We start from the raw sequence: 25,039 nt of genomic DNA, 5'->3' as shown, positions 1-25,039 counted from the left end.
AATCACAGTCTTTCTCTGACTAGGAGGCAAATCCACAATGAAATCCATGGAAACCTCCTCCCAAGGACGGGAGGGGCTGGCCACCGGCTGAAGCAGCCCTTGCGGTTTGCCCCCCTTCCGTTTAGACATGGCACAGACAGGACAAGAAGCAACATAACTTTTTACATCACGTCTCAATGTGGGCCACCAGAATTGGCGGCACACCAGGTGTAAGGTTTTGACAAACCCAAAATGACCAGCCACTTTATCATCATGAGACCTAATCAAAATTTCCCTTCGCAAACTGTCAGGGACATAGAGGCGGTTTTGCTTCCAAGCGAAGCCTCTGTCAAATGTAACATTGTCTCTATTTGCTTGCAACCAAGTGTCAGATTTCAGCTCTAGCAGAAACTGTTGTTGCAATTGCGAGGGAATTGGCGTTCTTCCCCCAGCCGGTGAAACCGAAGCTGGGGGCAGCTGTCTGACTGCGTGTGACAGCTTGCAATCCCAATTGGGGTGCTGTCCACACTGTACCCACAACGTCAGGTGCCTGGACCGAATCCTGGGGCAGGCGGGAAAGCGCATCAGCCAGGAAGTTTTTCTTGCCCGGAATGAACTTCAACTTAAAGTCAAAGCGACTGAAAAATTGAGCCCAGCGGATCTGCTTAGGACTGAGCTTACGGGGCGTGCTGAGCACTTCCAAATTTTTATGGTCAGTCCAAACTTCAAAAGGACATTTAGCCCCCTCTAAGAGGTGGCGCCATGCCTCCAAAGCAGCCTTGACTGCGAAAGCTTCTTTTTCCCAAACATGCCATCGCCTTTCCGTCTCGGAAAATTTCCGGGACAGATATGCACACGGCTTCAGGCGGCCACCAGCATCCGCTTGCAGCAAGAGCGCTCCAATTGAGAAATCAGAAGCATCCACTTGAACCACAAAGGGTTTAGTGGGATCGGGGTGTTGAAGAATGGGTTCAGCAGTAAACAGGCTTTTGAGTTTGTCGAAGCCAACTGGCATTCAGGTGTCCAATTGAGCAATGCCCCTGGGTTCTTCACTTTCCGTGTGTCCCCCAACCCCTTCGTACGTAACAAATCAGTGAGAGGCAATGCAATTTCTGCAAACCCCTGGATGAATTGCTGGTAATAGTTGGAAAAGCCAAGAAAACTTTGGAGCTGCCTGCGGGTACGTGGGCGCTCCCACTCCAAAATAGCTTGAATCTTTGCAGGATCCATTTCAATACCCTTGTCAGAGATCCTGTACCCCAGGTAGTCAAGCTGAGTCTGATGAAATTCACACTTAGAAAGTTTAGCATAAAGCTCAGCCTTTCTCAGTTTGCTAAGCACCTGTTTCACCAAGCGCTCATGTTCCTCCTCCGTTTCAGTATAAATTAAAACATTATCCAAATAGACCAGTACACCCTTGAAACAAATGTTCATGTAACACTTCATTGATCAACTGCATGAACACCCCTGGTGCCCCCGCCAACCCAAAAGGCAAAACCTTGTACTGAAAAGAACCCAGAGGACAATTGAAAGCAGTCTTCCATTCATCCCCCTCTCGTATGCAGATACGGAAAAGGCTTCCCTCAAATCCAGCTTAGAGAAGATTTTCCCCTTAGCCAGATGTGCTAACATGTCTTTTATTATTGGCAGAGGATATTTGTTTAATATCAAGACCGCATTTAATCCGTGGTAATCTGTACAAAGTCTCAATGTCCCATCCTTCTTTGCTCGAAACAAGACGGGGGCGCCCACTGGCGAATTTGCTGGTTCAATAAAACCCCTGGCCAAATTTTTGTCCACAAACTCTCTCAACACCGCCAGTTCCTTTTGCATCATGGCATAGATTTTTGGTTTGGGCGGTTGTGCGTTGGGGACCAACTCTATCACACAGTCAGTTTTTTGATGAGGTGGAAGTTGGTCCGCTTCCTTCTCACCAAACACATCCGCAAAGCTTTGGTATTGCTCCGGGGAGCCCTCCAGTGGGGTGACAGTGAAATGCGGGGTTGCTGCCGCCGCCCTCCCCACTGCAGCCTGCGGAGCATCGTCCTCCCCAGGGGCTTGATAGAAACCATCCCCAAAAGTCAAAGTCCTGTGCACCCAATTTATATATGGGTTTTGTTGGACCAACCAAGGAATCCCCAGAATGACTAAGGGACCCCCCCACAGGCGCCACTACAAACGGCAGCCCCTCACAGTGGCTGCCCATTTGCAACGCCACCATGCCTGTGGAATGGGTGACTGGCTTCCCCCCCGCTGTAGAACCATCCAGTTGGGTAAAAATCATGGGACGTTTTAGTGGAAAGCTGGGTAACTCCAAAGCAGCCACCACGTCAGGGTGCATCAAGCAACGCGAACACCCCGAATCAATCAATGCCCAAACTTCAATGGTTCTAACTTCACTTTCACGTTCAGTGTGGGATAGTTGGCACTCACCGAAACATGTTCGCGCCCATCCTCCACCACCTGCCCACAGGCGCTCTTTAAAGCAGGTGGCTGGCATTTCCCACTGGCTGGAGTAGATCGGGCTCCCCCTCATCCCCGAAGTAAGGAATCTCCTCCACTTCAGTTTCAGCCATGGCTGCCTTCATTTTCCTGGGTAAAGAGGGAGATTTCCCCGAGGACTTTCCCAGACGATCATCGGTCTTTCCCTTCGGGCACGCCACCGCTCGGTGACCTTCCTTCCCACATCGGAGGCATTGTCCTTTCACATAGCGGCGCTCTCTCTCCTCTTCCCAGGCACGTTGACCAGCCTTTCCAGTGGGTGCAGCAGTGTGGGAACCCTTGCTGAGCCCAGCATATCTCATCACCTTCCGGTGAGCGAAGGTCTCATGGGCATGCTCAGCCTTCCCTGCCAGCTGTATCCATTCATACAGGGTATCTGGGTCATCCCTGCCAAGCGACCACCTCAGGACCTCCGTATTCAGCCCGTCCTTAAAAAGTTCTATTAATGTGGATTGGGACCAATCCTCAACCTTCCCAGCCAGAGCCTTAAATTCCAGAGCGTAGTCTGCCACCGATTGTGGCCCCTGGCACAGCTCCCTCAATGCCCATTTTGCTCTTTCTTTAGCTAACGGGTCTTCAAAGTGTAGTTTCAACGCCCACAGGAATTCTTCGAACTCCTCCAGCTCAGGGGCATCCGATTGACATAACTGCACATACCAATCAGCAGTCCGGCCCTTGAGCTTAGTGGCAATGGCATTAATCTTGGCTCTTTCTGAGCGGAAACACTGTTCCCATTTGTCCATATAGCTCCTTGCATTGGTAAGGAAGAACGATAGCTTAGTTGGATCTCCATCAAATTTAACGGTGAAGTCCTTAACACCCACTCTGGGCAGTCCCTTCGCCACAGCTGGTCGGTCGGGCTTCCTCTTAGCTCCCAGGGAGCTCCACTCTCGAGGAGGGGACCTTGAAATTCTCACCCTCGGTGCTCTTACTTCCTCTCTGTGCCGGGTCCTACTCCTTTCCTCCAGGGAAGGTGGGGGCAAAGAAGGGGTCGAATACCTATTACTGGACTCCTCTCTCCTCCTCTCCCGGGGACCCCAGTCCATGGACATTTTCTGGAACATAAATTCTAGTGACTCCAATTTGGCCTCCACCAGTTTTATACGATCAGGGGTTTGGGAATCCTCCTTTCCCTCCTGCCTCACCACGGTTGGGGACATCGGGTATCGCTGCTTCCAAGACGTTTTGGACATCCCTGGTAGGGATCCCTGTGTTTCATCCCAGGTGATCAGCTCGCCTGGTGACTCACCGGTCGGTTCAGGGGCTCTTTTACCACCAACCTCCTCTTCTCCTAGGCTGGAGCTCGACCCCTCTCGAACTTCTGAGGACTCTCGAGGAGGGACTCTCTCCGTTCTTATTACTGTAGAGTCGGGCTCCCCCTCGCTCGATTCCTCGCTTTCTGTGGTTTGGGGATTTGGTTTGCTCATCGCTAGCACTTCTCCCTCACAAAATAAATCTGGAAAGGGGCTAACAGAAAATTTTTTTGGATTCTCAGCTTTATGTAATGATTGCCTACTCTAATAGACTCAGACTCACAAGCAGTAACTTAATGATATCTGATTTATTAAAGAATAGTATGCAAATACAGAGAAAGCTGAGAATGAGTAAAAGCGCGCCAAATACAAACTAAAAACCCTCGGCTCAAACGTAATCCCTCCCCTCGCCCTGCCGTTGCAAACTCCCCCCCCCCCCCAGGTGCTGGTAACCGTTTCTGCTGATGTCCTGGGAAAGGAACCTTGAACACACGAGATAACCCAAACACGTTCCAATCCAGCTGCTAACATATAACAATCCCACGAGATGGAATCCTCCTCCCCTCCCAGACGAAACACGCATCAGCCAAATGACATGCGAAACGTTACGATGTAACGGTAACATTGGAATGGTGAACATGACATTTACACCCTGACTAATCAGGGAGGGTCCCTTCTGAGCATCTTGCCCCACCCGCTATCCAGCTGGGGGCCTATGCAGTCTCTTATCTGACTCTTCCCTAGGCAGTGTCTCATTCCCACATACCATTACACCAGCCTCCCTTTCTTCACCTGGGGTGTGGAGAATGTGAACTGCTTGTTATGGGGCTTAAGAGAAATCCTTAGTAAATATGTCCAGCCGCTGACTCATTGCCCAGATTCAAACTGCACTGCCAATTTCAGCATGGTTAGCCATGTAAAACCCTTACAATCAGCATTCTTTCAGCGAAACAGGTATCTTGCATAGTATTTTTCTTGCATCTTTGCTATGGTTATCATTTGGGCCTCCTGAGAATTCTTCTCCCACAATTTATGGGTGGGTTGGCTACTGATGGGCTGCAGGCTTTTTATTCTCAATTCGTTCCCTGCCACCTAGTCAACAACTTGAGGGGTGAAAAAAAAATTGTATAGAAGAAGCATGAAATGTGATTAAAAATTATCGAAGTGGTTTACAGACATAGAAGTAATACTCACTGGCTGTCTTCACCCAGTGCATTAAAGCCCAGGGTCAGGTTAACGATATTTAATTGCTATGTTCACACAATGTCCTGTCCCCAAATCAAGAAACCATAGTTGCTACTTTCTGATTAACGTGATTTTATTTCTTAACATGGGTAGCTTTTGTTTCACTATTTGTAGATATGTTACACCTTGACCTTGTCAGTTTTATAATTACTGGCTTTTTCTGTAATTTTTCCTTGCTATCTCACACTTTGTTTTCTTTCTGCTTTTGAGATGGTCTATGACTGTATGACCACAGCTTTTTTTCACATGACTGTAATAAAATTTGTTGTTGTTGTTGTTAGTTGCTATAAAATATGTACTTGTCTAGAATTTAATATGATGGTCTGGTTCAGACAACTTGCTGAGACAGTGGCTAGGTTCCCACAAACCACCCAACCTAGTTTCAGCTTAGCATGTTGTGAGAATCCAGCCATTATAAAAAACATTATGAAAAGTAGGCATTTCACCATAAAAAAAAGATGGTATTGGTTACTAATAGTTCTATATGTGTTCATTCAGAAGCAAATACCACAAATGGGGCTCACTTCCAGGTAGGTCATAAGAACCATTTCTCTCCACTTGCTTTTTCCATACCTTGCTTATTGGTAACTGTGTCATCTTCTTCATTTTTCCATCTAGTTAACAAATGAAATATTATTACTTGTTTTTGTAGCTTTGCATTCCTAATCTTATTGATTACCTGTTTCTGCACCTTCTCCAGCCCTGCACTGCCCTTTTTGTAGTGTGGTCAACATGTATGGGATTGTAGCCTAAAATTCACATAATCAAGATTTACAAAAAAGGACTAATCAATTAAACCATGCATGCATTTTTATCCAGGAGAGGAACAATAATGCTAAAGAGATTTTTTTCCTTGTGTTTTGAGATGAAAAGGTCCATTCCCTGTTGTCTCTTGCATGGAAAGATGTTTCTTCAGACCAGCTTCCCCCAACCCAGCATGCTCCAAATGGATTGGACAGGGCTTCCTCACCATCAGGAGAGTGCCAAGTTGAGGAAGGCTGCTTCAGATAGCACTTTACATCAATGGCAGAGGTGAGGTCTTGGTAGCAGTCCAGATAATTGGACACCAATATTTGTCAAAAAAGAATGCAGTCCCAATATTAGAGAGAAAAAAATAGGGGCTGCAAGTCAACCATCTTTACTTCTATCTGCAGATTTTATAACTATTTGCCTTAGAAAAAAGGGTTACAAAGCTCTTGTGCAATTGACTGAGTATATAATTTTAGTAACTGAAAAATGTCAGGCAATTATCTAAGCCACGGGTGGGAAGAATTTAGATGTAACAGCTTTCATTTTTATACTAAGTCCATCAAGCAATGTCACATGCACAGTAGTGGGGAGGGAGGAAGGAAGAGGGGTGGTTCTGTAAACTTTGAATTAAGGACTGGGATGCCTATCATCTGACTCCCCACCCCCCCGCCATTATACGGTATAGGTTGATGCATGTGATGAATTCTATCAGGAGGCCCCAAAAGATGCCAAGAAAAATATTCTGAGGAAGGTCCCTGTTTCCACATGAAAGGTTGCTGATTGGACAGCTTTTCCATAATTTAGCAGTTAAGGCAAAGCCTTAATGAATCAGAGGCTGGATGGCTTTGCTAAAAATATTAATCCCTATAACAGATTCACACTGAGTGGAGAAAGGCAGGCTGGAGACAGACAAGGGCTGCTTCAGAGAGCCAGATATTCTTGGAAAGAGGAAATCCTAAAGCTCAGTGCACAGCCGTTTCACTTTTTCTCCATCGCAACAGGTTAAGTAGGCTTCTGTATGGATGACTTCTAAAATCTGTGTTTGTCCAAGGAATCTCAGCCCCCCTAATCCCCATCTTGATGCCATTTTTGCAGTTCTGTGATTCATTGGTAGGAATTCTATCTAGAAAGCTGAGATTGAAGTTATCCTTGGCCTGCTGTGTCCTACCAGCATTTTTTTGAGGTTATACATATCAAAATAAACAAATGGTTGAATAGGCAGCTGCCTCCTTCATAACCATACATGCAAACACACGTGTGTCCACTGACACTCATATCCAGGCTAGTAATTCAGATTAGTGAATTCCACTAACTAGTGCATTGCGTCTTGATAAGCCTCCAAAACACTAACCAAGATTAACACTAACCAAACTTCATATATTTTGCAAATACAGTTACATGGTTTTGTGTAAATATAGCCGCAGTGTTTCCACTAATTGCCTAGTCATTTCTGATCCAAATCCCCATCTTCTTCCAAGTTGTATGTAAAGATACGAATGCCCAAACTAGGCAAATCAATGTTCGGTACTGCCTGCTCTGCAGTTCGCCCATCTGTCTGGATTGTCAAGAAGGCCCCACCTCAGATACGTCTCACATCAACAGCTAGCTCGATTATGGAACAATTTGTCACAGGAGATGAAGTTGGTTGCTTCTGGGTTACAGTTTAGAAGTGAGTTGGAAACATCTTGTTTTACTAGGACCTTTTAGAAGCAGCCAAGGGTCAGGAAATTGGGGTGAGGGAGGGAACACAAGACTTTTAAATTAATAATTAAATAGAATGTTGGTTTGGTGGTTGATGGGCAGGAATAAATCAATTGCAACCCGGAGTGATAAGTATGCTGATTAGAAATGCTTCCATAGCTCTTTCCAAGCCTTGTTCCTCGAAACCCAGAAGCTTAGGGGGAAAAAGCAACAAGGAGACAAGCTGGCTATTATGTGATAGCTTGGCTTTCCCATTGACATTGGCAGCTGCCAAGGGAGGTGCAGGGGAGATGTCAAGAACGTTCTGATTTTCCTGCCCGGCTGGCTCTCTGGAATGCTGAAATCTGTCTCCTTTGGATATCAAGGCTCATTTAAAAAAAATAAGGAATGCAACAGAGGTATCTGTGTTTCTGGAAGTCTATTCTTTTCCCCAGTTTTGCAAGCTAGCTTTGGAGGAAACACCCATGCTCAAGGTGTGTGGGGTTGGAAATTACTCTTGCAACCAAGAAACATTGGAAGCTGGATTTAACTAGCCAGGGTACATGATATGTTAAGCCACAGTAGGCATCCTGTGGCACCCCAGAGGTTGTTGAATTACAATTCCCATCAACCTATGAAGTATAGTCAATGGGAATGGGTACTGAGATTTGTTGTTTAGTAGCCTCGGGAGTGCACTGACCCATGTGCTAAGCGTAAATACTGATGGATCCATGTATCATGTCACACCATGCTTTGCTTAACATGGCTTACTGAATAAGCCACAATTTTGTTGAGTTTTCACATTGCACTAAATGATAAAGCACACTGTCTTGCAAAGCCAGCTGACAAGTCAGAAGGGGTGCATGTTTAAGAACATCTGTGCATGCTAGTTCTGTTCTACAGCATGCTGATTATCTATGCATAGAATTTCATTTTATATTCTGAGCCAGAGAAGAAAATACAGGTACTGTAATCCTCATTTAGCAACTGCCTTGTACAGCAACCATTCACAGTTATGACGGTGATGAAGAAGTAACTTTGCAACCAATCCTTACATTTACAGCCTTCACAGGTCTGGAAAGCCAAGGAAAGCTGAAGTAAGTTCATAAGCACAGTTGCAGTTTCACTTAGCAACCGCTTCACTTAACATGTTGCTGGTCCCAGTTGTGGTTGTTAAACAAGAACTACCTGTAATAACAAACAACACTTGATTTGGAATATTTCTGAGCCTGTAATAGGACAAATGTGTATACTGTAATCTTCTGTGCAATTTATTGTATGGACAAATATTTTGAGCACCCAACTGTTTACCAATAGCAATGTCCAAATGGCTTTTTTCATTTCAACAAGAATGAATTAAAAAAAAACAAATTATTGGGGTACTAAGAGTGGAGTTTTGTGTAGAAAAGACTGTGAACTCAATTGAGTTCTGATACTGAAAACTAATTCCTCAGCAAGTACACCAAATCTCCCTGTTTTTTCATCCTAACCACATTTTTGCACTTGCCTTTGATGGCTGGATCTTCAGGTCCCAGCAGAGATCCTGCAAGCCTGAAATCTGTCTACCTCTGGCCTAATTTCATTTTGGCTCCTTAAGAAGCTGAGAACACCTGGGTTTGTTTTCTTCAAAGTGCACATGGTGATATATAATAATAAGATTTCACATTAAAAGCAGATGGAATGTGGAAGCGAGAAGCAGGCAATCATATATGAAATTATATTCCTAATTATAGTCCCTTAAGGGTGTAATCACAGTACATATTTACAACTTTTTCAGAGAGATGTTTCCTTTCATTAGGGAATTGGGAAAACTGGGGGAGAGCTATAGGTATGGAGACTTAAAACGTTAGCAGTACAAGAAGCCAGAATTTACCCTAAGAGAGGGCTTAGGGTGTAGCATGATCAGTCATGACTTGAGACAGACAAAAAGTAGTATTACTTTTCCCCTTTGCATCTTTGTGGCCAGCGCCATGCCTATTAAAATTTTAGTGAAAATCCAGTTCAATTTTACACTAGGAATGCCAGGAAGGGCTTCAAAATAATGTTGCTTGCCAAGGGGTGAAAAGACATGCGCAGTGATTTCTACAGCCTGTTATTTCAAGGAAGTGGGAGAAATCACAGAAGCAGCTAAAGTTGTTTCTGATAAACCCCTGAGGAGAGCCATCAGTCAGAATGGTATATATCACCCACCTTCCTTGATGCTCTCAAAGAGAGATACAGATGTCACATTATGTCATGCTCCCGTGTATGAGGTTTTACGGGACTTCTACCCCCACCCCTTGGAGGGGGGAGGTTCTGTATTTTTGTACAGCGTATATATGTCCTGTGTGATGTTTTCAGTTACAATGACTGCCAGGAGGCAGTTCATGACCGGTTTCATCTTTATGGGGACTCATCAGACATACATAACCAGATTTGATTCTATGGGGTTGAAACCCTCTCCTGGAAGGACTGTACAGTCACCTAAAGCAGAGGTTTGAACCCCATAGAATACAGTCCAACTAATCTCAGTAGAAGAATATAATATTGCTGAATTATTTGGTTCATAAAAATACTTCTAGTTCAGGCCTGGGGATCCCCTGGTGATAGGGAGCCTGTGTGTTGGCTGTATTATGTGCGATATTCTCCTGCTGGTGGTTTTGTTTTTAATCTCTGTTTACTGTTTTAATTGGTTTTAATTGGTCTTGTAGTATGTTTTAGTAGGTTTTATTGTACGCTGCCCAGAGTCACTTTGTGTGAGCTGGGTGGCCATATAAATTTAACAAAATAAATAAATAATATAAATAAATATAAGTAGGAGAGAATATATGTAGCTCAGGGTTGAACTTGGCACTCTCTGAGCTTGGTTGTTTGCTTGCAGATGTTTCATTACCCAACTAGGTAACATCATCAGTGCTGATTGAGTGCTGATTGATGAATTGATCAGTGATGATTGAGCACTGATGATGTTACCTAGCCGGGTAATGAAACGCCTGCAAGCAAACAACCAAGCTCAGAGAGATCCTGGAGAACAATGTAACTGAGGAACACCAAGACATCTAATGGGAGCAATATGTACTGTAATGGCAGAGCCTTCCCTTCATTGTGTTCCTCCTCCTCCGGTTCTCTGCACCCATCACCAAGTGTGGTTGCTCTTCCCACACCTTCCTTTCCCTCAGGCTCTGGAAGGGTTTGCAAACTTCCTAATTTCTCAAAAGCAATTGGAAGATGATCTTCAAAGACCAAACATTACTGCTCAGGGGTGGGATCAAAAAAATCAAGTTGGGGGCCACAATGGTGCAATGGAAGCTCCCCCCTCTTTTTATGTGTGTCACGCACATAAAAAACAAGTGGAGTTTTGATCGCACCATTGTCATGGCCACCATCTTGACTAAACTGACCCCCCTCTGCAGACACTCCTGATTGCCCCACCGCTCAGACAATATGTCCTCACTACTGCACTGTGCAAAATGAAAAAATTCTTTGCAGCTTGTACCCACCCTCAAAAACCCATATTTGTACTTCAGGTTGCACACATTTGTCTGGTGGTATGCAAAACACACACACACACACACACACACACAAACACAAAACCCCAAACAAAACCCCAATCCTATAAAAGGAAACTGAAAAGGCATCAAGCCACCTTTCTCCCAAAGCCCAGGAGTGCTTGCAAAAGGAAAAAGGACTGTCCTCAAGCTTCGTAGAGACATTCTTTTTTTCTTTCTTTTCTAAAGACTGTTTTTACTGCAATTTCAAATATAAAAAATAAATCAGCTCGGCTCTTGGAAATAATGTGGAACTGAAGAAATCTTAAGCTGCTTTCCTCCTGTTGCATAATTCCCAAGGGAGTGAAAGTGCCCTAAGCCTCAAGAAAAAATTAACTCTTCCCTTCCTGCATTTTGGCTGTGAATTGGCGCTGAGCCTCACCTGAGGCTTGCTCTGTGGCATCATCCGACAGCAGGTGCTGCTGCCCTTTTAGACTTGTGGGAAATGGGGTAGAAACTTATCACAAGTCTCAATTTCAGATTTCAAGGAAAGGGTGGGGGGAACTCTGTGTGCTATCATACCTGGCATGGGAAATAAGGGCAGAAAGAAGTTCATCTCCTATGTAGGTGATTTTAGAATTCTCAATTGTCCATTGAACTGAAATGAGGGAAATTCAGGAAAAGGGATTCTTCATGCAAGCAGAATGGGATTCATTGCCATTATATTCTGGGATGATTTTAGAATTGGGCTACCAACAGTTTTGATGGCTCTTGACTACTACTTTTTGATCAAGGGCCTTAACTGCCAATTGCTAAGAGGCAACAAGCATTGAGAGTGATCCTCCTCATGCCTTGCTTGGAAGCTTGGACGATCCTTTTGCTAATCCATCTGCTTCTTATTTCTTTTACCCTTTTTTCCTACAAAGCGTTAGGAGCTCAAAGCTCCCTGTTGCATCTGAGAAAGTAGGCTTCGCACGCAAAGAAAGAAACATTTTGCAACAGGCTGACCTACTGGTTCACTTTTCATTTTTGTAATAGTTTGAGCAGCATTAGAAGCACTTAAACGCTATGGCCTGAAAACTGCTAATTAAAAGGTCAGAAGCAAATGCAGCACATCAGATGCTCAGTTATTTAGTACAGTATTTTTATGGCTGCTGTTTTAGGCTGGCCGTAAATCAAATTTCATCCATTTGGTTTAAAATGCAAGTTGAGGCTTCCTGCCCTGTGCTGCCTGCTTTTTTCAAGGCCCAAAAGAGAACCATTCACGGTCACTCTAAAACATTTTCTATCCACACTCCTTTTTTATTTTTATGGCTGGCAAAACATTTTATAAAGCATTTGAACTGCCAAGGTTTTTGGAGTAATCTCTGAAGGCTCAGGTTGTAACTGAGGGAATAACCTTCAAAGACTATTTTCAGGTTCATTGAAACTGGCTGCAGAGACTACTGTGATCCAATGTAATCTGTGAACTGCTACTGCGTTTCAGTTACACACATACTCTAGATGCGCAATGCCTTTGGTTGCACTCACATATGCTAAGGCAATATTTGTTTTAACCATAGTTTGTTGAGTAAGCCATAATGGCCTAGTACAGACTTCAAGCTAAGCCAAAAATAAGCAGCTCATATTATGATGTAGTGCAATGTAGAAATTCAACCATTGGCTAATTACAAATCTAGCATCTATATTCATACAAAACCGACAGGAAGCTCTGGCGTGGGCTGGTCCATGAAGTCACGAAGAGTCGGAAGCGACTAAACGAATAAACAACAAATATTCATACAAAAGGCTTAGTCTCATTGGTTCTTTTCTGGTTGTGTTAGGCAAAATAAGGTCATTTGATTGGTTCAGTATATTGTGCAAAGTGAGAAATTTGGTTAATGTACTAACCAAGTTAAGCATGTTGCATGAACATAGCCACTGACTTGGCTTTACCAAGAACCACATACAGTATTTGGATTTTATGGGGCAGGTTTCACATTATCTCTGTTTCATTTTGTGAGCGGGGGAAAAGGAAGGAGGGGTTCACAGAACCCCTGGATGTGCCTTAAACTCATCTAGAAGAAAAAAGGACTGCCTGAAAGGAGGGGAGGGGGGAAGGAAAATGGGTGCTAAAACAGTCATTAGGTTTAGAATTTGTAGCTGAGATAGTGGGTAATAGCTGGCGCCAGCAAGGTCACGCAACGGGGGAGGGATTATTAGGATTGTGTAAACTTTCGTGTGAAGGGGGAAATGCAGGCCCTGATATATATCCAAACATTAGAATTAGGAAGAAGTTAAATACATTCTTGAGGATGTGATCAATATCCATAAGTGTCTCAAGGATGTGTTGATTACTTCCATCACATATCTGTTTTTCCTCTTCCTGACAAAAAGGCAATCACAGTTATCTTGACCTTATGTAAATTAAACTAGGATCTGGTGAGCCATCAGAATCAAAAACAACGATAAGGATTGTAGGAACATCCTGACATCCTGCTGGCATTGTAAATTTGTAAATCAGAGTGGCTACTTCAAGGTAACAGGAAGAATGTGAGCTGAACCCTCAAAGGAGGGGGATGACAGGTGAGGAGGGTATAAAGGTATAGTGTTAACTTCGTTCAGGGTTCCTTCTTGCACGGAGGGACCCGCCTTTGCAAACGCGTTACAAATAAACTCTTTTCTCTGCATCATCGAACCTTGTGGATTGGAATTCTGGGAGGTTTTTTCCCGCTGACATTAAGGATGTTGCTATTCCAGAATACCTGTCTGGGTTTGTGCCACACATTTAATCCAGTTACTGAATAAATTTATTTTCTGGGTTTGCGCAATATCTTATACCATAAACTAACCAAACAGGCTAGCTTCCCACAGTACACTAAGCAATGCACAAAAAGGTAACTCAGTTTAAACCCATCAACCTTGGCATGTGATTATCTGCAGCCATGAGGTCTTTAACTGAGCTGGGGAGCCATGCTGTGTAAGATTAGATCCCTGGTCTGGTGACCCTCACTGTAACCTGACCTCCTTGCTCTTTAGAACAATGTTTCTCAGCCTCAGCAACTTTAAGCTGTGTGGACTTCAACTCTCAGAATTCCCCAGCCGCTGTCTGGGGAATTCTGGGAGTTGAGGTCCACACAGCTTAAAGTTGCTGAGGCTGAGAAACACTGCTTTAGACACTTCTTACCTTCTCCATTTGCCTCAGTATTTAAATTCTTCTCCTCCCTTATTTATTCAGCTGCTCCTGGTTTTTTCCCCATTTCCCCATTCCAACAACCTCCTTTCCATTCACTGCTTTTAAAATGGCCTTCCTACTCATATTTTGCAACCAAGTATTTATCATCTGATGTTTCTTAATAACCTTCCTTTTCTCAGATTCACTCCTAGTTCAGGTCTCAACTCTTACCGTTTTCTTCCTGGCAACATTAGAATGATACTCAATCATCCTAGCTAAAGATCTTGCTGTTATGTACAACCAGTTCTACCAGACAAGGAGCATTTGCCTTATGACAAAAAAATATATGTAAAGATGGCAGCAAGTGTTACATGCTTATAAAAGATATGATTGCAGTATTATCAAGCTGAGGATGTGAGACCACATTCAGATGTGTATCAGTTACCCATTTCCTCAAGCAAGTAGGGTCAATATGTTATTTGCTTCCAGATAGTCAAAGCTTGGAAATCCTGCTTTTCTTTGCCTTCTGTAACACAGACTTTTCCTGCATTTTCTTGAATGGCCTATTTATTTGGTCTCTAGGCTCCCTTGCTTACTTTTTCTAACCTTTCACATTATCAAGTCTGTCTGTTTGGAAACTCCCTGGTGCCCTTCTGTGCATCTGGCCTATTGCATGACAAGCAACATCCTGGAAAAATGTATGTTTGCGATTTATGTATACATTTTATCTCCCTTTCTGTTCATACTAGGTGGGTGCAAGGCCGGTGGCACTGTGTCAGATCAGAACAGAGCAAAAGGTCAACAGGTGCATGGGGCAGAAACTCAGATGGAGAAGAATTGCATTTCTGTGGCAGGAAGTGAAACAAAATCTTAGTTGTAGTCTTTTATGGCCAGCTGCTGCTAGAAGCATGGCAAATTTGGTTGAATTATTTGGAGATTAAAAAAAAAACCTGCTGTGCATGTGGGTGTGAATAGATAGATAGATGCATGTGTAAATGTTTTATCCTAAAACTGACAGCAACTGTTTTCATCCATTTCTTCACTGATTCCCATTTAGATATATAGATTTGGAGCAAAATCTGTTTTGTCTCTGGTTGTTAACTGGCCCAACTTGTTTTTATGAATATATATAACCAGCTCTGTGCTATGCCATGTCTCAGATTCAGTTGCCAAGTTTGGATACATCAAATCAGCTTCTTGGTTGAACAGCTTAATCAGTGTTTCTCAACCTCAGCAACTTTAAGAGGTGTGGACTTCAACTCCCAGAATTCCCCCAGCCAGCCATGGGAGTTGATGTCCACACCTCTTAAAGTTGCTAAGGTTGAGGAACACTGGCTTAGATATTTTGTGCTAAGCCTTAATCTATTTTTTTACAGGAAGTGCAGTTCTATTTTAATTGGCAAATAAGGGTGGTGACCAGCAAGTAGAAGAACAGTTAAAAAGAAATGAAGTACAATTAAAATGCAAATCGAAATTTTAAAAAGCTTAAAAAGGAAAAGAACCCAAAGGATAAAGCTAGAGAGTTAAAGAGAACTGGCAACAAAATATTAGAAACATCAGAGTAAAACCTGATTGAGACAGCAGCTGATAAAAACTGAGCCCCTCTGTTTGTAACAGTTGAATTCTGATCCTGCAAGAGAAGGGGCCTAGCATCTGCCTCAAAGTGGAATTTAATTCTATTGATGAGGAGTGTTAAAAAATAGAGCGTATGCTGTCATAGATGGGACAATGGAAGAAAATGTGGGCAAGAGATTCAGGCTCACTCAAATCATAAGGACAGACTGTCACTACAAAAGAGATTTTCCAGTATCTACCCCAGGGCCACAACTAGGGTCTGTGTCACCCGGGGCAAACATGGATTCCACACCCCTTTTGGCGCCCCCACAGCACTCATTTTGGTGCCCCCCCCAGCACGGCGCCTGGGGCACATGTCCCGCTTGCCCCCCACAGTTGCCGCCCTGATCTGCCCTGCGATATCACAGTGGGGAAGAAGTTGAGATGGGCCAAGCAAAAAACTGTGATGGGTAGCAGAATGAGATTAAATAGGTACTTTAGCAGGTACAAGCAGGTTCTGATCAAGAACTTGCCAGCAGGAATCACCAATAGCCTCCCGATTCATTCCCCACATAGAATCCCCCACCCTCCAATCTGTCCCCAGAGATGTGCACAGTGGGGTCTCAAAAAAGTCAAAATGGTTGTGACAGTGCAATTGAAGCCTCACCTCTTTTTAACAAGTGTCCCATGTGTCTCTTATGTATATTTATATTTTTATAATGAATCTGTTTTAATGTTATTTTGATTCTTTTATTGTCTTAGTCTGCTTGTAAACCGCCCAGAGTCATTTGTCGAGATGGGCGATGAAGAAATGTGATAATAACTAAATAAATAAATTAAAAACATGTGAAAAAAGGGGCAGGGCATTGATTGCAAGGTTGTAACCTCCATCTTTCGTTTGCAAAGCAGTTTCCAGGTCAGAAACGCCAGCTTGCACAAGCATTTGGATTATGTGCCTTCAAGTTGGTGTTTGCTTGTTTGTTTAATTTCTATGGCCGCCCATCTCAACAAGTGACTCTGGGCGGCTTCCAATCATAAACACTATAGAACAGTTAAAATAATTAAAACAATTAAAAGTACAAAATATATATGGTCCCCAAGTAAACAATGCCTGAATGTTAATATAGCCAAAAACGGGGCCCTTAACGCACTCAGGGCCCCAGGCCCAGGCACATAACCAGGTCTTCATGGCCTTACAGAAGGCCAACAGGGTTGGGGACATTCTGATCTCATGAGGGGAGCATATTCCAGAGGGCAGGTGCTACTGCTGAAAAGGCACACCTTCTAGTCCCTCCCAACCGACATTCCTTGGCTGAAGGGACCCGTAGCATGCCCAACCTGCCAGATTGAATTGGATTGGTAGAAACAACTGGGAGAAGGTGGTCCCTTAGGTAACCCGATCCCAAGCCATGAAGAGCTGTAAAGGTGACAACCAGCACCTTGAATTGCACCCGGAAGCACACCGACAACCAATGCAGCTCACATAGTAGTGGTGTTACATGTGTCGAATATCCGACACCATTTACTACCCGGGCAGCCACATTTGTACCAGTTGAAGCTTCCGAATGCTCTTCAAGGGCAGCTCCACATAGAGTGCATTGCAGTAATCCCGATGGGAGGTCATGAGGGCATGAGTGACTGTGAGCAAAGCCTCTTGGTCCAGGAATGGCTGCAACTGGCGCACAACCTGAAGGTGTGCAAAGGCCCTCCTAGCCACGGCTGCCACCTGCTCTCCAAGCAGGAGCCGTGAGTCTACAACAACCCCCGGATTGCACAATGGGTCTGTCTGGGGCAGTGCTGACTCTTAGCAACTAGGTAGATTTTCTTCAGGATGATCTGTCCCCAACCTGGTCCTTCAGGTCTTTCAGAAGTATCCCCATCACCGCTGTAACTGAGTCCATCCATCTGGCTGCTGGTTGTCACTTTCTTCTACATTGTCCAGCTTCTATAATGGACTTGCAGAAGTCCATTATAGGCTTCTCAAGAGGCAGGTCTTCGCAAAGTATGTCCAAAATATAATTTGAGCCCCCAGTGAGAAGTATGAGTTGATTTGTATAATGATCCACTGATTTGTTTTCTTGGCTCTCCAAAGTATTCTCAGGACTCTTCTCCAACATCAAAGTTCAAAAGCGTCATCCTCTTCCACTTCTTCAAAGTCCAACTTTCACGTCTCACAATATTTCTTGAGCGCTGGTTCTTTTGTTGCTCGTGCAGAAGCTTGGGGTGAATCCGGGCGCTGGTTGGCCCAAACCTAATAGGTACCCCCCTTCCCCTTCGCAGGGAACGCTGCATCTTGCACGGGCACGACTAAGCCGGGGACTTTGCCCATCCCTCCTCCCTGGAGGTCCCACGTGGGGGACAAAAGCCAGCTCCCCAGCGCTCCCCCTTGAAAGGAACCGGGGGGAGGACCTGGGCGGGACCCCGCCTCCCGCTGTCTGTCTCTCGGAGGCGGCCAATAGGGCGCGACGACACATCGGCCTATCCGGGAATGCTTGTGATTTCCATGGCAGCGCCTCTGTGGACCGAGCGGACTAGGGTCCTGGCGAGGCTTGGGGGAAGAGGAAAGAGGCGAAGCAGCGCGGAGGGAGCGGCGGCCGGCCGGCCTGCGGGGCGATGGGGTCCGTGCGAAGCGCTCTGGTAGGTGAGGATGCGCGCCCTGGGCGTCGCGGGCGGGTTTTATGCCGGGCAGAAGAGCTCTACCCGGGGCTAAGCAGCGGTGGCGGCAACAGCAGCGGTTAGTTTTCCATCTTTCTCTCTCTAATTGGCAGCGGGAACGGAGTGCGTTGCCTTCTTTCCCGCTTTTGCTTTCCTGTGCATCGGGGAAGGAAAAGCAAAATCAGGAGGGGACCTCTGGTTTCATGGTTTCTGCTTGTGCGCAGAGAGGAAGCGCGCGCTGCACGTGCTCCGGCTCAGCAGGAGACGATCTGTTTGCTGTCAGAGAGTGAGGGTCCTACGCCTGTGCTCGGAGGCACTCCCGCCCCCTTATTTTTTAAAAGTCATTAACCAGCTAGGTTTCAGCCGAAGTCCAGAAGATGAAGGACGGAAAGGCAGAAAAACAAATTCCTTCGGTCTCTTGATGCTTTCCTTTCCATTGGCTGGCTTTAGCCGTGAGGAGGAAAACGATAAAAACCTAGTATTAAATGAGCGGGCATGCATAACATTCCTCCATTTTTTTAAAGCAAACCAAAACTTTTCCGATGAAAGGGGAAAGATGCCCACTTTTACCATGTCCTTACATCAGTTTCCCCCAGAAAATCGGTACGTTGATAGATAGGAAGTTGTATTCTGCATGTGCTCTGAGGCACTGTATGCTTACCTTTTTAAAAATAGGCTTTACTTAATGTACTAGTTCCAGACTTTCTGCTTCAAATTTATCTTCATATCTAGTTGCAAGAACTGGAAGATTGCTGAGCCAGAAAAACAAGACCTGGTGTGTACTTAATTTTTTATTGGCTATTTTCTGTAATTTTTAATTTGTTCAGTTGTGTCTGATTCTTGGAGACTGCCTGGACAAGTACTTGCAGTTTTCTTGGCAAGGTTTTTTGGAAGTGGTTTGCCATTGCCTCTTCTTAGGGCTGAGGGGGAGTGACTGGCCCAGGGTCACCCAGCTGGTTTCGTGCCTAAGGCAGGACTAGAACTCATGGTCTCCTGGTTTCTAGCCTGATGCCATAACCGCTACACCAAACTGGCTCTCTATTTTTTTTTCTATAATATGGACTTGCAAATCTGCAATAGGACAAAGTATATTTTAAAAACCAAATCCTGGCTAGAGGCCTAAACATTAGAATGTTATTCTTCCTTTTTTCGTAGTGTCATGGGTTTCTCAGAAGGAAACCCCATTGAATTCAACTCTACAGAAGTATAAAGTATTTTATGTATTTCACATCTAGATGTACTGTGTTATTACTTTAAAAAAATGTGCCTTGTTGGAGTGGTGAGTCACTGCAGATTTTTTGACAGAAACCAGTTGTGTTTGTAGGATATGCTCAATGAGTCAATTACAAATCTGCAATAGGGATTTCAGAATAATTTGTTTCTGATCACGTGCAGAGTACCAGTCTTCCTGTTTGGTATAAGGCTTTTGAAGCTTGTTGGCAAATAGATCCAACTTTTGTGGCAACTGTTGTTTGTCATGACAGAAATCTCCAATTTTAGGATGCCCTTTGATAGGTACCCAATACGAGTTTAAGAAGGCACTAATACCTGTAATACAGTGGTAGTAGTTAAAAAAAAGTACTGTAAGACTTTCTTTGCCTGGGTGTTCAGCTTTTCCTGGTAGTCTGGGCAAGGAGATTGAAATGTGATGGGCAGACCACATGTTCCCATACCCACCCTTTATTTTTTGGATGTTCTGAAACAATTTCAGTTGGTATCTTACATCACTCCTTTCAAGCATTTTCTCTTGCCTCACGTATGTGTCTTCTGTGACTATCTGTGGTCAGTGATGCCACCTTCTAACATCTTGCAGTGGTCCCAGAGTTGTCATCCCCTTTTCCCTAATTTTCATCACTTATCAATGTGGCCATCAGAATCATAAAATTTTAAGTCTAGAAGGGACCTTGGAGATCACATAGTCCAACCCCCTGCTCAATCCTGTAATATACTCTACAGCAAGAACTGACCAGACTAGGCCTTTTAATCCAGTGCCCTGTTTGTTCATTAGGTTTATGACCCATCATTTCTCCATGTGTTCAAGGCAGCATATAGTCATTCCTTCTATAAGGAATATCTATGTGAGTTTGAGGTAGGCTAAACTGAGAGGCTAGACTAGCTCAAAATCACCCAGTGAACATTCATGGCAGGGGGTGGGGGAGTAGGCCAGAACCTGGGTCTCTCTTTAACTATTACAACGTACTGGCTCTCACTGGCCATGTTCATATAGCATGCTTACTGAAGTAAATTAATGACCCAGTGCCTACATTCAGGCAATATGCTAAGCTTGATTAGTTTTGACCTTGGTTTGTTTCTTCATGGCTTGGCAGGCTGTGAATCCAGCCCATTGTGTTAGTTTATGATTCCATATATTGCACAAACTCAGAAAATGGGTTAATTCATTAACTGAGTTGAGTGTGTTGTATGAGCCCAGCCATTGAGCTTTCGTAGTGATTGGCCTGATGCTTTTAAGAGACCTACAAGGAAGACCCAAAGGCACTTTGCAGCCTTTTTTACAGCTGTTATGTAGAGATAGACTACTTCTGAACATGTTAAAATACTGTAAGTCATAGTTACAAGTATATTGCTTCTCCCCTTTTCTTTTTAATTTAAACATGCTGCTATGATGGATCAGAACTCTTGTCTTCCAGAGTGGCCAGTTTGATGCTTCTGAGAAACCAGATATAGAATCTTAGTATTCCTATATGGAGTTTGTAATGAATTTAATTTTAATTTAATTTTATAGCTAGAGATTTTGTCACCACATCTTGTGGCAGAAAGTTCCATTAGCTGGTTGTGTGAATAACCTGTTCTCAGCCTGTTGTCACTTTCATTGGTTGAATGAGTTTTGATGTTGGAGAGAGTAAAAAATGCACATTATAGAAGAACATTGGTAATGGTATACCATATTCTGACTTAACCCATATGGGCAAGGCCACTAAAGTTTAGCTGAGATAAAACAATATACACATGCTACAGAGTTAGGCCAGTTTTATAACCATATACTAATTTAACTGTCTGTTGCTTTTCTCAAACAATTCTGGAAGTTTAGTTTGGAGAAAGTGCTAAAAATCCTGCTAATGGTCTGAGCTTATGGTCTCCACATTTCTCTGTGGAGAATGACTGATGAATTCAGTTAAAATTATAATATAGATTGCTTACATTACATAATGCTGGGGAAGGAGTGTGAACCCCAAAGAAATATCTTGACAGATATCTAGATGAAAGTCAAATGCACTGATATTTGATGCAATAAACTCCCTCTTTTGGGGAGTAAGGGTGGTAGAAGGTTTGAATTGGCAGGGCTTAATATAGAAATTATTGCATGAAGTCATATATATGGATTTTAGATCTACAGACATGTTAACACGTTTATTTGAAAAGGAAACTTGACTCTGTTGAAACTGCTGTTATCCAGGAAAGGAAAAAAGGAAACAAAAGCTGAAAAAACCATTGTTCATTACAGGAAAGTTTCTGGGACCTCAGCTCCCCACATATATGATACACCCCTAACCATCTTACCCCGTTTAATCCCCCAGATATATTAAATGTGGTTCTCAGCCAAGAAAAAGTTAGTTGCCTGGTCTTAAAATATATTGAGACTGACTGACCAGTAATAGTAATCCAGAGAGAAAACATTTTGGTCTAAACCAAAGAAGAGATTTTTAGTTCACTCCCTCCCCTTCCAACCCCCATTTCCCCCCAAATTGGTAATTCCTTTTCAGTAAAGCCGAGGTGGGAATTGCAGATGGAAACTGCTTTTTAGCTTTCAAAATTAGTTTCTTGGCTCTGATTTTTGCTTTCTGGTAGTCTCAATGTTTGGGTTTGGATATCTAGATTTCCACACTCTGAATTTATTGGTGGAACAGAGTTGGTCATGGGATGTTGGAAGGAAAAATCCAGATCAGGTTAATAAACCTGGGTCTGTTACAGAATGTGAAAATGATTTGCTGCAGAAAAGAATTTGATAAAATAGTAATTACTGATGAGCACTACCCTAGATTAGTTGCTTAAAGCTGAGTGTAATTTTGAGGACTTTTTTTTCAGAGCGTAGCAAGAAATTTAGGGATAAAGGTATCCAGATTTTGCATCAGAATAAGCCTTGGCTGAATATTGCCACTGTGTATACTGTGTAAATTTTTATAAATAGTTTGCTTTTGGTATATTCTGCAAAATTAAATTCTGCTCTGGATAGCAATGAGGTCAAGCATTTAAATACATTAACCCCTTTAACTGTCCCCTGAGAATCTATTCTGGTGCACCTCTGGCTTCTAAGATTTTGGTTAGATATGCCCATTTTCTTGGACTGCAAGAAGATCCAACCAGTCCATCCTCCAGGAAATAAAGCCAGACTGCTCACTTGAGGGAATGATATTAAAGGCAAAACTGAAATACTTTGGCCACATAATGAGAAGACAGGACACCCTGGAGAAGATGCTGATGCTAGGGAGAGTGGAAGGCAAAAGGAAGAGGGGCCGACCAAGGGCAAGATGGATGGATGATATTCTAGAGGTGACGGACTCGTCCCTGGGGGAGCTGGGGGTGTTGACGACCGACAGGAAGCTCTGGCGTGGGCTGGTCCATGAAGTCACGAAGAGTCGGAAGCGACTAAACGAATAAACAACAAAATGCCCATTTTCAGGCTTGTCTTTGTAGCCATGAGGATAGCAGCTCACCCTTTTAACAAAGAAAGCAAAAGGGTTTGCGCCCTTGCCCAATAGTTTCTTGCATTAGGACATATTCCGTTCTTCCATTCTGCTCTATGGTGGAATTCTGGAATGCCAGATAATTTAAGGTAAATGCACAAAAATGGGTTGATGTCTTTTTGCCCTGCTTTGAGGCATCCTCTAATAATCCTGCTACTTACTGTGAAAACAAAGAAGGATGTTGGTCTAGACCAGTGTTTCTCAACCATTTTTTTGCCTGTGGCCCGCTTCCAACCTAGTTTTTTTCCCTGTGGCCCCTTGCCAAGGTCCCATTACTGGTGAAAAAGATTGCCACTTACACACTTGGCTTATAAATAGAATATGTGTTTTTATTTATAATAAAGACAGTAAGGTAAAGGTAAAGGTTTCCCTTGACGTAAAGTCCAGTCGTGTCCGACTCTAGGGGGCGGTGCTCATCTCCGTTTCAAAGCCTTGGAGCCGGCGTTGTCCATAGGACACTTCCGGGTCATGTGGCCAGCATGACTCACGGAACGCCGTTACCTTCCCGCCGAAGCGGTACCAATTAATCTACTCACATTTGCATGTTTTCGAACTGCTTGGTGTGCAGAAGCTGGGACGAGCAACGGGAGCTCACCCCGCCGCGCGGTTTCGAACCGCCGACCTTCCGATCGACAGCTCAGCGGTTTAACCCGCAGCGCCACAGTACTTGCAGCATAATACATTTTGCTTTTCTGTTGCCCCCTTGGCACATGCCGTGGCCCTCATTACATGTTTTTCACCCTGCCCCCCTTGAAATATCCTATATCCTAGAAATACCCCATCCCCTTGAAATATCCTGAAGCCTATAGCCCCTGGTTGAGAACCACTGGTCTAGACAGATTTTGAGATGGGTTTGGCTGGCAGGAAAATGTAAACTAAAGACATTCATGCAGGATAGATTCCCCTTGCTGGCTGGGGAATTCTGGGAGTTGAAGTCTACACCTCTTAAAGTTGCCAAGGTTGAGGAAACACTGTATCAGTGGCTATTAGCTATGGGAGCTAAGGGCAGGCTTGAAGCTGAGAACCCTAAAGGTACCAGATGTAGGCAAGATTATGTCATCTTCATATATTTTAGGGGCTTTCCAGAAACTACTGCCTGGCAATGATGGGAACACAAAAATGCAGACTGACCCAGACCAGAGTGAGATAATCTCTGGCTTCACGTTCCCCCTGGCTCCCATTTATGGCTCTTGAACCGTTCCCATTCCCAGCCCTACCACCACCACCACCCCCAAACCTCAAAAACGTGACAAGTTGGGATGAACTGTTTTAGCCTGTCCCATTGAGGAGAGGTCACTGGATCACTGGGAAGTCTCCAGGGACTGCTAAGGTTGGTCTGTAAGGTGAACTACGCTCCCAGGCTGAGAAAGGCCGCCTCTCTAGGATCCTTCCCACCTTCTCTAAATGGACCCTGTGCCCTTCTGCCCCTGAGCTGCAGCTGTCCCTCTGGAAATGGATAGTGGCGATAAATGGACCCCTGTAGGGGTGAGTGTTAGATTCATTTCCTTCCGTGGATCAAATGCATGGAGAAACACTAAGCTCTGAGGCAGTATATTGGAATACCAGGTGCTGGGGAGAGAGAATAAAGCAAGGCTGCTATCTTAATGCTGCCCTCTGGGCCTGGCTGCTGTTACTGGCTGCTGTTACAAGCACAACATTCGCTTGGGGATCCCTTAGTCTGACTGGACAAAGCAGCAGCACTGATGTTCCCTTTCAAATCATGCTGAAATTCAAATCACGCTGAAATTCTTTGCTGAAAGAGTTAAAATAGCTGAAGCTCGCTGATCCAAGGCATCCATTCCCCGAAGGTGGCTCAGGAGGGCTTTGTGCTGCCTCTGCTTTGTTAGGCTGGCAAGTTCAAGCCTGCCTTCTCTTCTCCATCTGCTCTTTCTGTGCAAATGAGTCTTCAGGTTTAATGCCAATTCCTTTGGGGCTTGAATGGCTCCTGTGGCCAGGACGGTTTATTCTCCATGATCGTACCGGAAGTTCACAGCATCCTGTGCTGGAGAGGTTTAATTTGATTGATTTTCTGTTTTCCTTTTGATATTAAGCATGTTTCTAGTCCTTAGGTTTGGGGAGGGTGTGTGTGTTAAAGTA

At 44.1% G+C, this 25,039-nt stretch overlaps 2 protein-coding genes across 5 annotated transcripts in view; both read left to right on the top strand.

Moving 5' to 3' along the window:
* VKORC1L1 (vitamin K epoxide reductase complex subunit 1 like 1) overlaps positions 1-25,039 on the top strand; it is a 177,148-nt gene that overhangs the window by 109,688 nt on the left and 42,421 nt on the right. The gene's annotated exons all lie outside the window — the stretch shown is intronic.
* Positions 18,058-25,039, top strand: part of TPST1 (tyrosylprotein sulfotransferase 1) — a 34,957-nt gene continuing 27,975 nt past the window's right edge. For 2 of the 4 annotated variants that reach the window (XR_010067598.1, XR_010067597.1), the window contains exon 1: positions 18,058-18,221. The gene's annotated coding sequence lies outside the window, so the exon portion shown is untranslated. Of the gene's footprint in view, positions 18,226-25,039 lie in introns of all 4 variants that reach the window. The other 2 variants (XR_010067596.1, XM_063298481.1) reach the window with 2 other exon arrangements.

This window comes from Candoia aspera, chromosome 1 (genome assembly GCF_035149785.1).
Source record: "Candoia aspera isolate rCanAsp1 chromosome 1, rCanAsp1.hap2, whole genome shotgun sequence".
In the NCBI taxonomy this organism is placed as follows: domain Eukaryota; kingdom Metazoa; phylum Chordata; class Lepidosauria; order Squamata; family Boidae; genus Candoia; species Candoia aspera.
The sequence above is the reverse complement of the archived record's forward strand: the minus strand, read 5'-3'. Positions and strand labels throughout refer to the sequence as shown.